This window comes from Pistacia vera, unplaced genomic scaffold (genome assembly GCF_008641045.1).
Source record: "Pistacia vera cultivar Batoury unplaced genomic scaffold, PisVer_v2 Contig152, whole genome shotgun sequence".
NCBI lineage: Eukaryota > Viridiplantae > Streptophyta > Magnoliopsida > Sapindales > Anacardiaceae > Pistacia > Pistacia vera.
In genome coordinates, this window is record NW_022195597.1 from 1,779,323 (window position 1) to 1,792,407 (window position 13,085).

The 13,085-nt window shown below is 30.5% G+C and overlaps 1 non-coding gene across 1 annotated transcript; it reads right to left on the reverse strand.

The window, feature by feature from the left end:
• Nucleotides 1-11,987: 11,987 nt before the first annotated feature.
• On the reverse strand, nt 11,988-12,093 carry LOC116124509. The gene has a single exon (XR_004127221.1). It is a non-coding gene; the product is annotated as a small nucleolar RNA R71 (small nucleolar RNA).
• Between the last annotated feature and the right edge of the window lie 992 nt (nt 12,094-13,085).

Consider the following 13,085-nt stretch of genomic DNA (forward strand, 5'->3'; position numbering starts at 1 on the left):
CTAACCAATTGCCCAATTATCAGAAAATATCATCCAATACATTAATTTATATGAATTTAAAAAGATTCGTATTAATAGAATGTATCAAATACTTAATATACCTATGTAGAGATATAGATGAATGCAAACCGTTTACACTTAAGATAAATTAATACTTAACATTAAATGATTATGAACAAAAAATTAAATGATTATGAACAAAAAAGTTTATATTCATTGAATAGAATAATCAATTTTTCTCAGTAGAGTAAAAAGTGAAGGAACGATATCTGATATATATAACAAAATCCAATAATTAATGTTCAACGAAATAAAAATACCATCATTAATTTAGAAGAATACTAAAAACGAGTTTCAAAAATAACAATGCTAATTCCCATTAATAATTAACACGATAATATCTACCAAATCCAAACACACAGAAAACTGTTCGCTATCCAATATCTACACAAAAATTATGTAAACCACTAAAACCATAACAACTTTATAATTTCAATATACTTACACTTAAAAAAACACCACTAGAACAGCATGATTCCTTACAAAGAACAAAAATACAACCCACAAACCTGTTACAATTACCATCACAAATATTGCAACGAATCATTGCAAAAGCAATTCAGAATAACAACACCACTCTTCAAGCAATAAGATTAACGTAAGTTTTACTAATATCATAATGTTTTGTTAATCTGTTAATTTCATTGTTTTGTTAGTCATATAGAAAATCGTATGTCGACTCCCAACAATTGAAATGGATTATGCTGAATCACTTGTGTCTTTAATTGTTAACAGCTTTCTAATATATAAAAGCCAAAACACATGTTAGAATGGATATTTAACCAAACCATATTTTTCACACTTTTTTATTGTTAATTTCTTCATCATATAAGTAATGATATTATGATTATCAACTGTTTGAAAATATTATTTACACCCTTTTTTTTTTTTTAATTTTTTGTTATGGATCTTGTATTTGCAAAACACTTTTTTTTTATTTATTTTTTTTTATTGTGGATCTTATGTTTGAAAACCATTATTTAACTTACAGTTTACAGTTGCAAGTCTCTAAACCAACAGTCAAACGTAAAACAAGTCTTACATAGAAGAAACATCTTCAAACAACGACACAAACTACCAACAATAACAACTATAGGCCTTTCAATTCTGAAGATCCTTGTAGAAGCAGAAAATAACCATGCTTCACTACTACTTGGAACACATTTGTTCTTCGTAGAACATGATAGAAACATAGGATTACAATTACTTATTGAATCTTGCAAACAAGATAACCAGCAAGCAATGTGTCAGACCGTCGTTGCTCTAATCACTATGCACGACAGTAAAGGTATAAAAATTCTAATGAAATTAGTGAAAGTAACCAATCAATTCGACAAACTGAAAAATTATAGGGAAATGTTCAAGTCTATGACTCCAACTACGACAATTCTCATTAAAAGGAGAATATTATGGATTTGTGACAAAGAGAATCAAAATTGTATACATTGGACCAGATCAACGTCACCAGAAAATATCACATGTCCAAGATGTAATGTAGATTACCAAACAGTATGTATGAAATATAATTTTTAGTGAGCTTTTTATATTATTTATTACACATGTAAAAATATCTCAATAGAAGTATTATTTTCTATATTCAATTTTATCATTGGATTGTCTACACATAATTGATAAACATCGATCTAAATATATTATAATGTAAATTAACAAAATCTATAAATAAACATTCCTATTGCACATCGAAAAAAACTTCGATTCTATTACGAATCAATTTAAATCCCACGCTAAATGGTAACATTCATTTGAAGCACGACCGACGAACCATTATTCACTCTACAAACGATATATTATAATATCATTATCACAGTTCTAACTTGAATACTTAACAAAATAATTATTATGTTTGTTACTGTTTCGTATCCTCTTATACAAGAACTTATTAACGTTTCTTCGATCAACATGTTTTCTTATTCCTAGAAATTTATTTGTTTTCCCAAAGAACCTTTGGTATTCTCAAAACCAAATTCAGATAACAATACTGACTCCTATTAATAATAAACATCAATCCAAATATATTATAATCTTAATTAAAAAAAAAACTAGAAATAACGATTTCTATTACACGTTTAAAAAAACTTTTGTACCATTATTGATCAAACAAGATCAAAGTCGAACTATATGCATGTTTCATAGCCATATTACCGAACCGCAATTAAAAAAATAATAAATATATTGTGACATCGTCATATCATCTCTAGCTTAGATCACATTGTTTGTTTATCATATTAACTCAACATCTTGTCGAACCATTATTAACTACCTAACAAATATGCTTCACACTTAACAAAATATTTATTACGGTTTTCTTTAATATTGTACGGATAGTCTATGTAACGCCCCACTTGAGGTACGTAGTTAAATTGTGTTGTTTTGCTTGAATGTTTATTGAGTTGTTCTCATTTGAGCTTGCATGTTGTTATTTTCAGTTGGTTGGCCCCTATTTGGATTGATGAGTTGATTTGGTTAAGTGTTTGCCTTGATGTTGGTTGAGACTTGGTGAATTTTTGAAATTCAGTCTTCGCCGCGGCGACTTCGGCTTTGTGATTTGCGAGTCGGTTCTGTAATTGTTCGCTGGGGCGACGAAAAGTTCTTCGCTGTGGCGATGGGCTAGTTGAAAAGTTTAATGAAGTTTCTAGAGGATTTTCCATAGGGCACAATGACCATTCTACCCCTAATTAGCAGGAAAAGTGGGGAGTGAAATGCAAGAAAATTGCATGGAGAATAATTTAAATGGGGGTGCATTTGCAAAGAATTAAAGGGCAAAGCTGGAATTCCTAAGAAAGAGTAAGGGTAAAATGGGAAATAGTGGAGAAAATATGAGATATTAAGGGTTTAGCTTTAGAAACCCTTTCATTCTTTCTTTTCCACCGCCTCTTCCATCCTTCAATTCTCTCAAGTTTTCATTCAATTTTTCCAAGGATTTTGGAGGGCTTTTGATAAGAAGTTGATACAAGTTGATCCTAAGTACTTAAAGGTAAAAATCCTTACTCTAGATGTGAATTTTATTGGTGTAAGAGTAGGATCCTTACTAAGTTTGTGCTGAAGGTTTAAAATAAAGTATCAACCCATCAAGAGTAGAGAGCTTAAGTGGATTCTACTTGAGTATAAGGTAAGTAAATCCACCTAAGTTGTGATTTGCATGATTGAATGATGTATAGAGATTTATATATGATTAATGCTCAAATTTTTATTTTTGAAATGAGTTGATGGATTTATGAATGAGTTCAACGTTGATTTATGGAGAGATTTCCACCATGAGAAGGGTGGATTGTGTTGATAAAATTTGATAGAAGTATGGATAGATTTAGAAGAATTTGAGAGGAATATTTGAAGTGTGTTTTCTTTGCAGGATGTGTGATTATTTAAAGGAGTTGAACTCCAATTTTTGGATGGTTAAGAAAGAAGTAGAATTATAGTTAGAGTAGAGTTTAGGTATGCACACATATTGTTTGATGAAATGCGTAAGAGAAGCATGAGTAGAAGTAGAGAACTTTACTTTATGCAACATAGCATATTTGCATTTCATGAGTGCATATAAGAAAGATTCTAGGCATGAGCCATCCATATGCATATGTTTATCTGTGTAATCATCAAAGAAAGAAAGAAATATGAGTAATGAGAAAGAAACACTCTAAGAACAAAGATAAAGAAAAGAACTACTTCTATTAGAATAAAGAGAAAGAAAGAATTAGCACTAGAGAATAAAATGAATAAAAAAAAAAGTGCTAAAGAAGAGAAAAGAGAATAGGTTGTGCAATGGGGAACTCGTGAGTGTAGAATTACCCGCATGTAAACCGTCGTGAGAGAGCGGTCTCCGCCATAAGAGATCGGAATGAGAATGAGAAAAAGAATTCGTATAGCCCGTAAGAATACATGCAGGTGAGGGCTATAAATGAGAGAGTACACTCACATGGCCAAGGGTTCCGAATCCATGCATCAACCAAGACCGATCGGGAAAGAATAAGAGAAAGAATAAGGATGAGAAAGAATGAGAAAACATGAGAAAACAATAAGAAAACAATAGAAAGAAAAGAAAAGAGAGAAAATGCATTGCTTTGCATTAGTGCATATGCATCTCATCCATGCATGTTATCCCTCATGGGTGATGAGAATAGAGAGGAAGAAAGAATATAAAGAAAGAAAAGAACAGTGAGAACTAGAAACAGAGAAAGAACAAGAGAGATTGAATAAGAGAAAGTGACAAGAGTAAGGAAAAAAAATTGAAGAGTGATACATGGGGATAATGGAGTAGAGGATTTACTTACTGAGCATCTTTGTGCTCACCCTGTTGTTTTCTATGTTTTTGTAGGACATAGGTGAGGACGTGGTCGGATGGACGTCAGCAAGCGGGGAGACTTGGCTACATTGTCCACTGTTTTGAGAGTCTTTTTGTACAAATGATATTGTACTATGTAAAGAATGTATATATTAATAAAGAAAATTTTTTGGGCCAACTATTTTGATAAGTATTCGTGTATTTTTATTAATATATTGTATGAATATGATAGTAGAAAGAAGTCTTTATAGTCTACTAACGTTTCGTATTACCTTATTATATTATAATATCATCATCACATTTCTGACTTGAATACTTAACAAAATAATTATTATGTTTGTTACCGTTTCGTATCCTCTTATATAAGAACTTATTAATGTTTCTTCGATCAACGTGTTTTCTTATTCATAGACATTTATTTGTTTTCCCCAAGAACGTTTGGTATTCTCAAAACCAGATTCAGATAACAATATCGACTCCTATTAATAATAAACATCAATCTAAATATATTATAATCTTAATAAAAAAAACTAGAAATAACGATTTCTATTACACGTTTTAAAAAAAACTTTTGTACCATTATTGATCAAACAAGATCAAAGTCGAACTATATGCATGTTTCATAACCATATTACTGAACCGCGATTAAAAAATTAATAAATATATTGTGACATCATCATATCATCTCTGGCTTAGATCACATTGTTTGTTTATCATAATAACTCAACATCTTGCCGAACCATTATTAACTACCTAACAAATATGCTGCACACTTAACGAAATATTTATTATAGTTTTCTTTAATATTGTACGGATAGTCTACTAACATTTCGTATTACCTTATCCAAATAATTATTAACACTTTTTCAATCGACACGTTTATTTAGTACCGGTTATCTAATCATATTCCACCTTTTCATATCCTATTCTCCTATAAATATTGCTCTGACATCAATCACTCATTTAACTTTCTTCAGATACTATACACTTTAACTGTTCATTTCTTCTCCAAAACTTAATTCGGAAATGGCTGACAAAACATCACAACCAAAAGAATCTGCAACGAATTCTAGCAACGACCTCAACAACAATAGTTCTCCCTCGAAACAACCAAACGGTATAAATAGCCACATCTTTTGTATTCCATATTACAAAATTGCAAACAAAACGATGATACATATTTGCCGCAATATAAAAACCATTAAAAAAACAAATTTTTTGATATGTCGAGAATTCATCTCATAATTATATTTACACATTCATGTTACCGTTTCAATATATTTATAAAATTTGATTGTATATTGTTTCTGCAATTGTTTTAGACATTTTTCAAGGAATGCCGAAATTGAGGAAGATTTTCAAAAAAGTTGAAAACAATCTGGATGATCTACATATTGCACGAGACAAATTCAGAGAAGTCATTGACCAGATGTTACAAATCATGAAATCTGCCATGGATATTATTTATAACCTAAACAAAAGAGAGTATGCATATGCACTAGAACTATAAGAAAAATACAAAATAAAGACTATATCGTCCAAACCCAGTTCACGGTACGAAAAAGCGATGTACTTATTTCTTTTATAATAAAAGTTTTATTCTCTATATTGAATTTTATCTTGATTTTAGTGTACTAATTAATTGATTGAAAATTGTGCTCCATGATAACACCTTCTTTTTATTTAATTCTTCCATCTTCACACATTGGATGAGTACTAATAATAATTATATAAGTACATTAGATAGATAAATCATCTTGACTACAAAGAATCCTATACTGTGAGAAAAAAATTTACTAGTCAATGTCAAACGTGAAAATGAACTCAATATAAATTTTAAGTTCAAATAATTATTCTTCATAATATTAACGGTTAACACAACTCTTTACATATATAGAACTTATTTTTACTCTAAAACTTGTATAATGTAACAATTATCATCTCTTAATCTAATTTCTTTATTCTGTTATGATAAATTTGTTTACAACCTCAAGTAACACGTTAAGATAAATCAATTTTTTTTTTATCAACCAAATTAGATTTGATTTTGTTATGTGATAACATCACACTAAACCCTAAACCATTATTCACAATCCAACCAATATATTATAATATCATAATGACGTTTCTTACTTAAATACTAAACAAAGTATTTATTATGTTTACTACCGTTTCATATCCTGTTATCCAAAAAGTTATTAACGTTTTTTCAATCAGTATGTTTACTTATTACTAGACATTTATTGCTTTTCCCAAAGCACCTTTTGTATTCTCAAAAAACAAATAAATACTTTTAAATTTTAAATAAATAATTAACATAACATTAAAGTGATATGAACTTAAATCACTCATTCAAGTTGAGAAGACTACTTGAATATTATGTGGTCTAATCGTACAATCGATGTTATTTTTCTAATTTATTCTTCTCATCCTTTCTATTAAACTCATGCCAGTTAGGTCTTATTCTTCTTAAACAACCATGTTTATTTATTATAATATATTTATTCATGTTCCATCTGTTTCTTTTTGTTCCTAATTAAACAGGACACATCTATCAATAACATCAATACCCTTCTCATTATACTTTTTGATTGATGTGATTGATATTTTGATGATATCTGGTGTTGTACTGTGTGCGTACTAATCAAATATCTAAAATATTTAATATACCTATATAGAAATTAATATGAATGCAAACCGTTGACATTTAAATATAAGTAAGACTTGACATTAAATGATTCATACAACTATCATTATTTTACAAACCTATTAAAAACCAGGTTCGGATAAGAACACTGACTCCTATTAATAACAAATAGAACATTATCTAAGCAGTTAAAATACCAAAAAAATAATATAAACCACAGGTACCATATCAACAACATAATTTCCATATACTTGCATCCAAAAACCACCACCAAGACATCATGATTCCTTTCAAATTAACCAAAAAAAACCCACAGGTTTGTTACAATATCGTCGAAATTCTCCAACGAATCATTGTAAAAGCAACCGACAAAGATCACACCACTTTACAAGCAATACGGTTAACGTAAGTTTTACTAAAACCATTGTATTTCATTAATCTATTGATTTCCTTGTTTTCTTACTCACATTGAAAATGATATTATACAAAATGGTTAAATATACAACTAATAACAATAAGGTAGTACTTTGTTCTACAACAGTCTTATAACAATAACGATTAACCATAAAAATGGCTCTCCCGAACAATCTACATCTTTAGTTGTTAATAGTTTTCTAATAAACAAAAAACAAAATGCATTTTAGGATCCATATTTAAGTGAGTCATATTTGGTACACTTATTTATTCTTAATTGGTTAATCATAACGTAATGGTATTATCATTCCCAACTGTGGATTTTTTTTTTTTTTTTTAACTATTATGAATCTTGTACTTCAAAACCATTACTTACCGTACAATTTATAGGTGCAAATCTCTGAACAAACAAGCAAACATAAAACAAATATTGCAAAGAATGGACATTTTGAAACAACAACACAAACTACCAACAGTAACAACAGCGAGACTTTCAATTCTGAAGACACTTGCAGAAACAAAAAATAAACAAGCTTTGCCACTGCTAGGAACACATTTGTTCTTCATCGAACATGATACATGTATAGGATTGAAACTACTAATTGCACTTTGCCAAAAATATAACATGCAAGCAATGTATCACATTGCTGTTGCTCTGCTTACTGTACACGACAATAGAGGTATACAAATTATAATGAAATTAGTAAAACTACCTAATCATTTCTACAAATGGAATATTATAGGAAAGAATTCAAGTCCCTGACTCCAACTACAAGAATTCTCATTAAGAGACTAACATTTGGGACTTGTAACAAGAATAATCAAAATCGTATACACTGGGACAGATCAATGTCAATAGAAAATATCACATCATAGATGGAATGTGGATTACCAAATAGTCTGTATGAAATTTAATTTTTAGTAAGTTTCATGTGTAATTTCTTCCACATGTATAGATTTCAAATGCTTCTTAGTTTAATCTGAAAATAAAAGTTAAAACTCATTCAATTATCAACGATTGATCTAAATATTTAATAACTTATAAAGAAAAATTCATCACAAGATTACAATGATCAGTAACACGTAAACAATATTTAATAAAAATATTAAATACCAATGATTATGACAATTTCAAATCATAAAAAATGTTCGACAAACAGCAATCTAAATACTATTCCTATAACATATAAAAATAAATTTCCATTCCATTATTCATTAGATTGAATTCTATGCCAAACCACAACATATTCTAGAAAGCCGCCTGCCGAACCATTGTTAACTATTTATTACGTTCTCCTTTAATGCACCACAAACAGTTTTGCTACAAGTTGTCAACACTTTTTCAATCAATGTGTCTATTTGTTGTTAGATGACTATTAATTTTGCCAAAGCAACTTTCATACTGAGTGATAAGTACCCCAGATACTCTACTAATGTTTCGTATCACCTTATCCAAATTATTATTAATACTTTTTCGATCGACATATTTATTTATTACCAGATGTCTGTTTATATTGCACCTTTTCGTATCCTGTACTGCTATAAATATTATTTTGATACTTGACAAAATATTTATTGTCTATCCTTTGAAAATGTATCAATAAGATTTTATTATTAGAAAATCATATTGTTTTTTTATCATAATAACTCTACATCTTACCGAACCATTATTAACTACCTAACTAATATGCTACACACTTAACAAAATATTTATTGTGATTTTCTTTAATATTGTACAAATAGTCTACTAACGTTTCGTATTACCTTTTCCAAACAATTATTAACCCTTTTTCGATCGATACGTTTATTTATTACTAGATGTCTGTTCATATTCCACCTTTTCGTATCCTATTCTCCTATACATATTGCTCCAACATCAATCACCCATTTAACTTTCTTTAGATACTATACAATGTAATTGTTCATTTCTTCTCCAAAACTTAATTTGAAGATGGTTGACAAAACATCACAACCGGAAAAATCTGCACCGAATACCAGCAACAACCTCAACAACAATAATTCTCCACCGAGGCAACCAGAAGGTACAAACGTTCCACATCTTTTGTATCCTAAATTATAAAATCGCAAACAAAACCTTGATACATATTTGCGGGAATATAAAAACCACTAATTTTTTTTTTTTTTTTAATATGTTGAGAGTTCATCTGATAATTATATTTACACATTCGTGTTACCGTTTCCATATATTTATAAAAAAATTGATTGTATATTGTTTCTGCAATTGGTTTATACATTTTTCAGGGAATGCCGGAATTGAGAGAGATTTTCAAAAAAGTTGAGACCAATCTGGATGATCTACATACTGCAAGAAACAAATTTGTGGAAGTCATTGACCAACTGTTACAAATCATGGAATCTGCCATGGATTTTATTTATAACCTAAACAAAAGAGAGTATGCATATGCACTAGAGGAACTAAACAACTATAAGAAAACTATAAAATAAAGTCTATATTGTCCAAACTCACTTCACAGTATAAAAAAGCGATGTACTTATTTCTTTTATAATAAAAGTATTATTCTCTATATTCAATTTTATCTTGATTTTGGTGTTGCTCATTAATTGATTGAAAATTGTTCTATATTCAATTTTATCTTGATTTTGGTGTTGCATATTAATTGATTGAAAATTGTTCCCCATCGTAACACGTTACTTTTGATTTAATTCTTCCATCTTCACACATTGGATGAGTACTAATGATAAGTTGCATAATTTGAGTGTTTTTAGGGTTGTTTTGATGTTAGTTTAGTTAACTTCTCAGTTGTTTCCTTTGTTTTGATGTTTGTTTTTGTTAAGTTTGAGATATGAATGGTTACCTACAGATTTGGATAACTTTTGTGTTTTTCAGGGTTTGATTGAGTAGATTAGAGTATTGGAATGAAATTGGGACTTAAAGCTTAAAGAAGTTGAGATTACCTAACATTCTTGAAGGCCATGACCATGCCTTGGTAGTTTACCATGGCCATGGTGGTGGAACAAAGAGACCAGAAAGCTCCATGGCCTATTAGGGCGTTTTTATCAGTTTTTCTTTCTTTTTTCACTTAGCACTCTTTTGGGTATTTAAGTATAATTGAGATTAGTGGTCAAGGGAAGAATTTTGCATATTTTTGAAGACTGAAGATTAGATTCAATAGTTTGATTTTTGTTTCTTTTCAAGTCTGAATATGTTTTCATTCTTCTCTATTTATTTCTTTGTTCTTAGGATGGAGTAAATCCTTTTGTTAGGGGAGGATGGAACCCTAATTATGTTTTGAACAATTTTTATTCTTAATACCATATTTATGTTTATGAATTTGTGCAAGAGTTTAGGTTTAATGCTTTATGAATGTTGGATTGATTCAATTACCTTCATGATGTTTCGAATAAATAAGTTAGGGTTTATTGCTTAATTCATATTCATAATTGTTTTGTTGGAATAACATTGCATAGTGTATTAAAACTAGAAGTAATCGAATAGAGATTTTAGGATTAATTTGTGGTCCATCTAATTCATAACCGAATAGGGCAAATTAGTCGTAAAGGATTGATGAATTTATGCTTCTTAATTTCAGAGTAACCGAATAGGGATCTGTATTAAGTTGAATATTATGCCTGAATAAGGATAATTGGCCTTAGAAGAATCCTACCAATTTATAGCACAAACGGGTATTACGAGTAGTTGTCAAGCATAATTAGGGGGAAATCTTTACCCTAACTCCATTAATACTGCAAAGTTTTTCACATTGTTCATTTGTTTAATTTAGTTATTTTTAATCCATTAGCTTTACACTCTAAAATTTCATTTTCTTAAATAACGTATAGGTAGTTTTAGGTAATTACGAATATTTGCTTTGATCTCTGTGGGACGAGATTCTCAAACTCATCACTTTATTACTTGAACACAACTAGTGCACTTGCTAGAGTTGATTTAGTCGCATCAAGTTTTTGGCACCGTTGCCGGGGATCATCCGATTGTTTGTGATTATTTTAAGATTACCTGTTACTTAGAGATTTTTTTTTTTTTTATTTTGTTTGTTTTTATTGGAAACCAATAGGTCTTTCTGCTAGTGTATGACCAGAGCTTTTGGAAAGATTTTACTAGCATTTGATCTTGAGATATAGCGCACTTTCATGCAAGAAAGAGAGTGATCAAAAGGGAGATCATGGGTGATCACGATAACCAAAATAATGGAACACCACTAGCAACTCGTACATTGAACGAGTACTCTACCCCATCTCTAAATGGAGCGACATCGAGCATTCAACGACCAGTGATCAACGCCAACACCTTTGAGATAAAGCTAGCAATCATCCAGATGATTCAACAGTCATTGCAGTTTGGTGGTTTGGCACATGAAGATCCCAATATTGCAAATTTCCTGGAGATTTGTGATACTTTTAAACACAATGGAGTTTTTGATGAAGCTATAAGACTAAGATTATTCCCATTTTCATTAAGAGACAAAGCTAAGAGTTGGTTGACCTCATTACCAGTAGGCTCGATTACAACCTGGGAGCAAATGACACAAAAATTCATGAGTAGGTATTTTCCTCCTACAAAGACTGCACAATTGCGTAACGATATTACTATGTTTGTGCAGGTGGATACAGAGTCACTATACGAAGCATGGGAAAGGTTCAAGGACATGCTCCGGAGGTGCCCCCACCATGAATTACCAGTTTGGCTACAAGTCCAGACGTTCTATAATGGTCTTAATAGTGAAGTTCAAAATATGATCAATGCTGCTACAGGTGGTACTTTAGGTAAGAAGACACCAGAACAAGCTTATGAATTGTTGGAGGAAATGGCTTCAAACTCTTATTAATGGTTGATAGAGAGGTTGCCTGTGAGAAGAACGTTGGGTGTTCATAACATAGATGCTATCACAGCTTTGGTAGCATAAATGCAGGTGTTAAATAAGAAGATTGATGGACTTCAAATGCAAAAACCTACAATAATGACTTATATGTGTGATTTTTTTGGCGAAGATCACCCTAACCATGAATGTCAATCAGGTAACATGTTTGTTGTTAATTCTATGCTTGATCAAGCTAACTATGTTTCAAATTTTCGTAGGCCTAATAATAATCCATACAGTGAAACATATAATCTAGGGTAGAGGAATCACCCAAATTTCTCTTGAAGTAACAATAATCAAGTGAAGCCTCCACCGCCAGGTTTCAATCTCAAGAGAAGAAATCAAATTTAGAGGAGATAATGGTGAAGTTCTTGAGTACTAAAGAGACATCAATTCAGAATCAAGAGGCTTCCATCAAGAATTTAGAAGCTCAAATTGGCCAGCTGGCCAATATCATTTCGGTTAGATAGCAAGGGTATTTACTGAGTGACACAGAAAACAACCCGAAAAAGCAATGTAAGGCCATAACCTTGAGGGATGGAAAGGTGATTGGTGAAGAAGCATCATAAAAGAAGGTAGAATGTGAAGTTGAGTTACTAGTCTCCATTGAAGAAAAGAAAGCAAATTCAGAAAAAGAGATAGAGACTAAGGTAAAGGAAATTACAAGAGGTAAAGGAAAAGGTATGTCAAATTATGATTCTATTGTTGCTGAAAAAGATGTATCTAAATTTCCTTATCCCGATAGAATTAGAAATGATAAACTGGATCAACAATTTTCAAAGTTTTTAGAGGTCTTTAAGAAATTGCA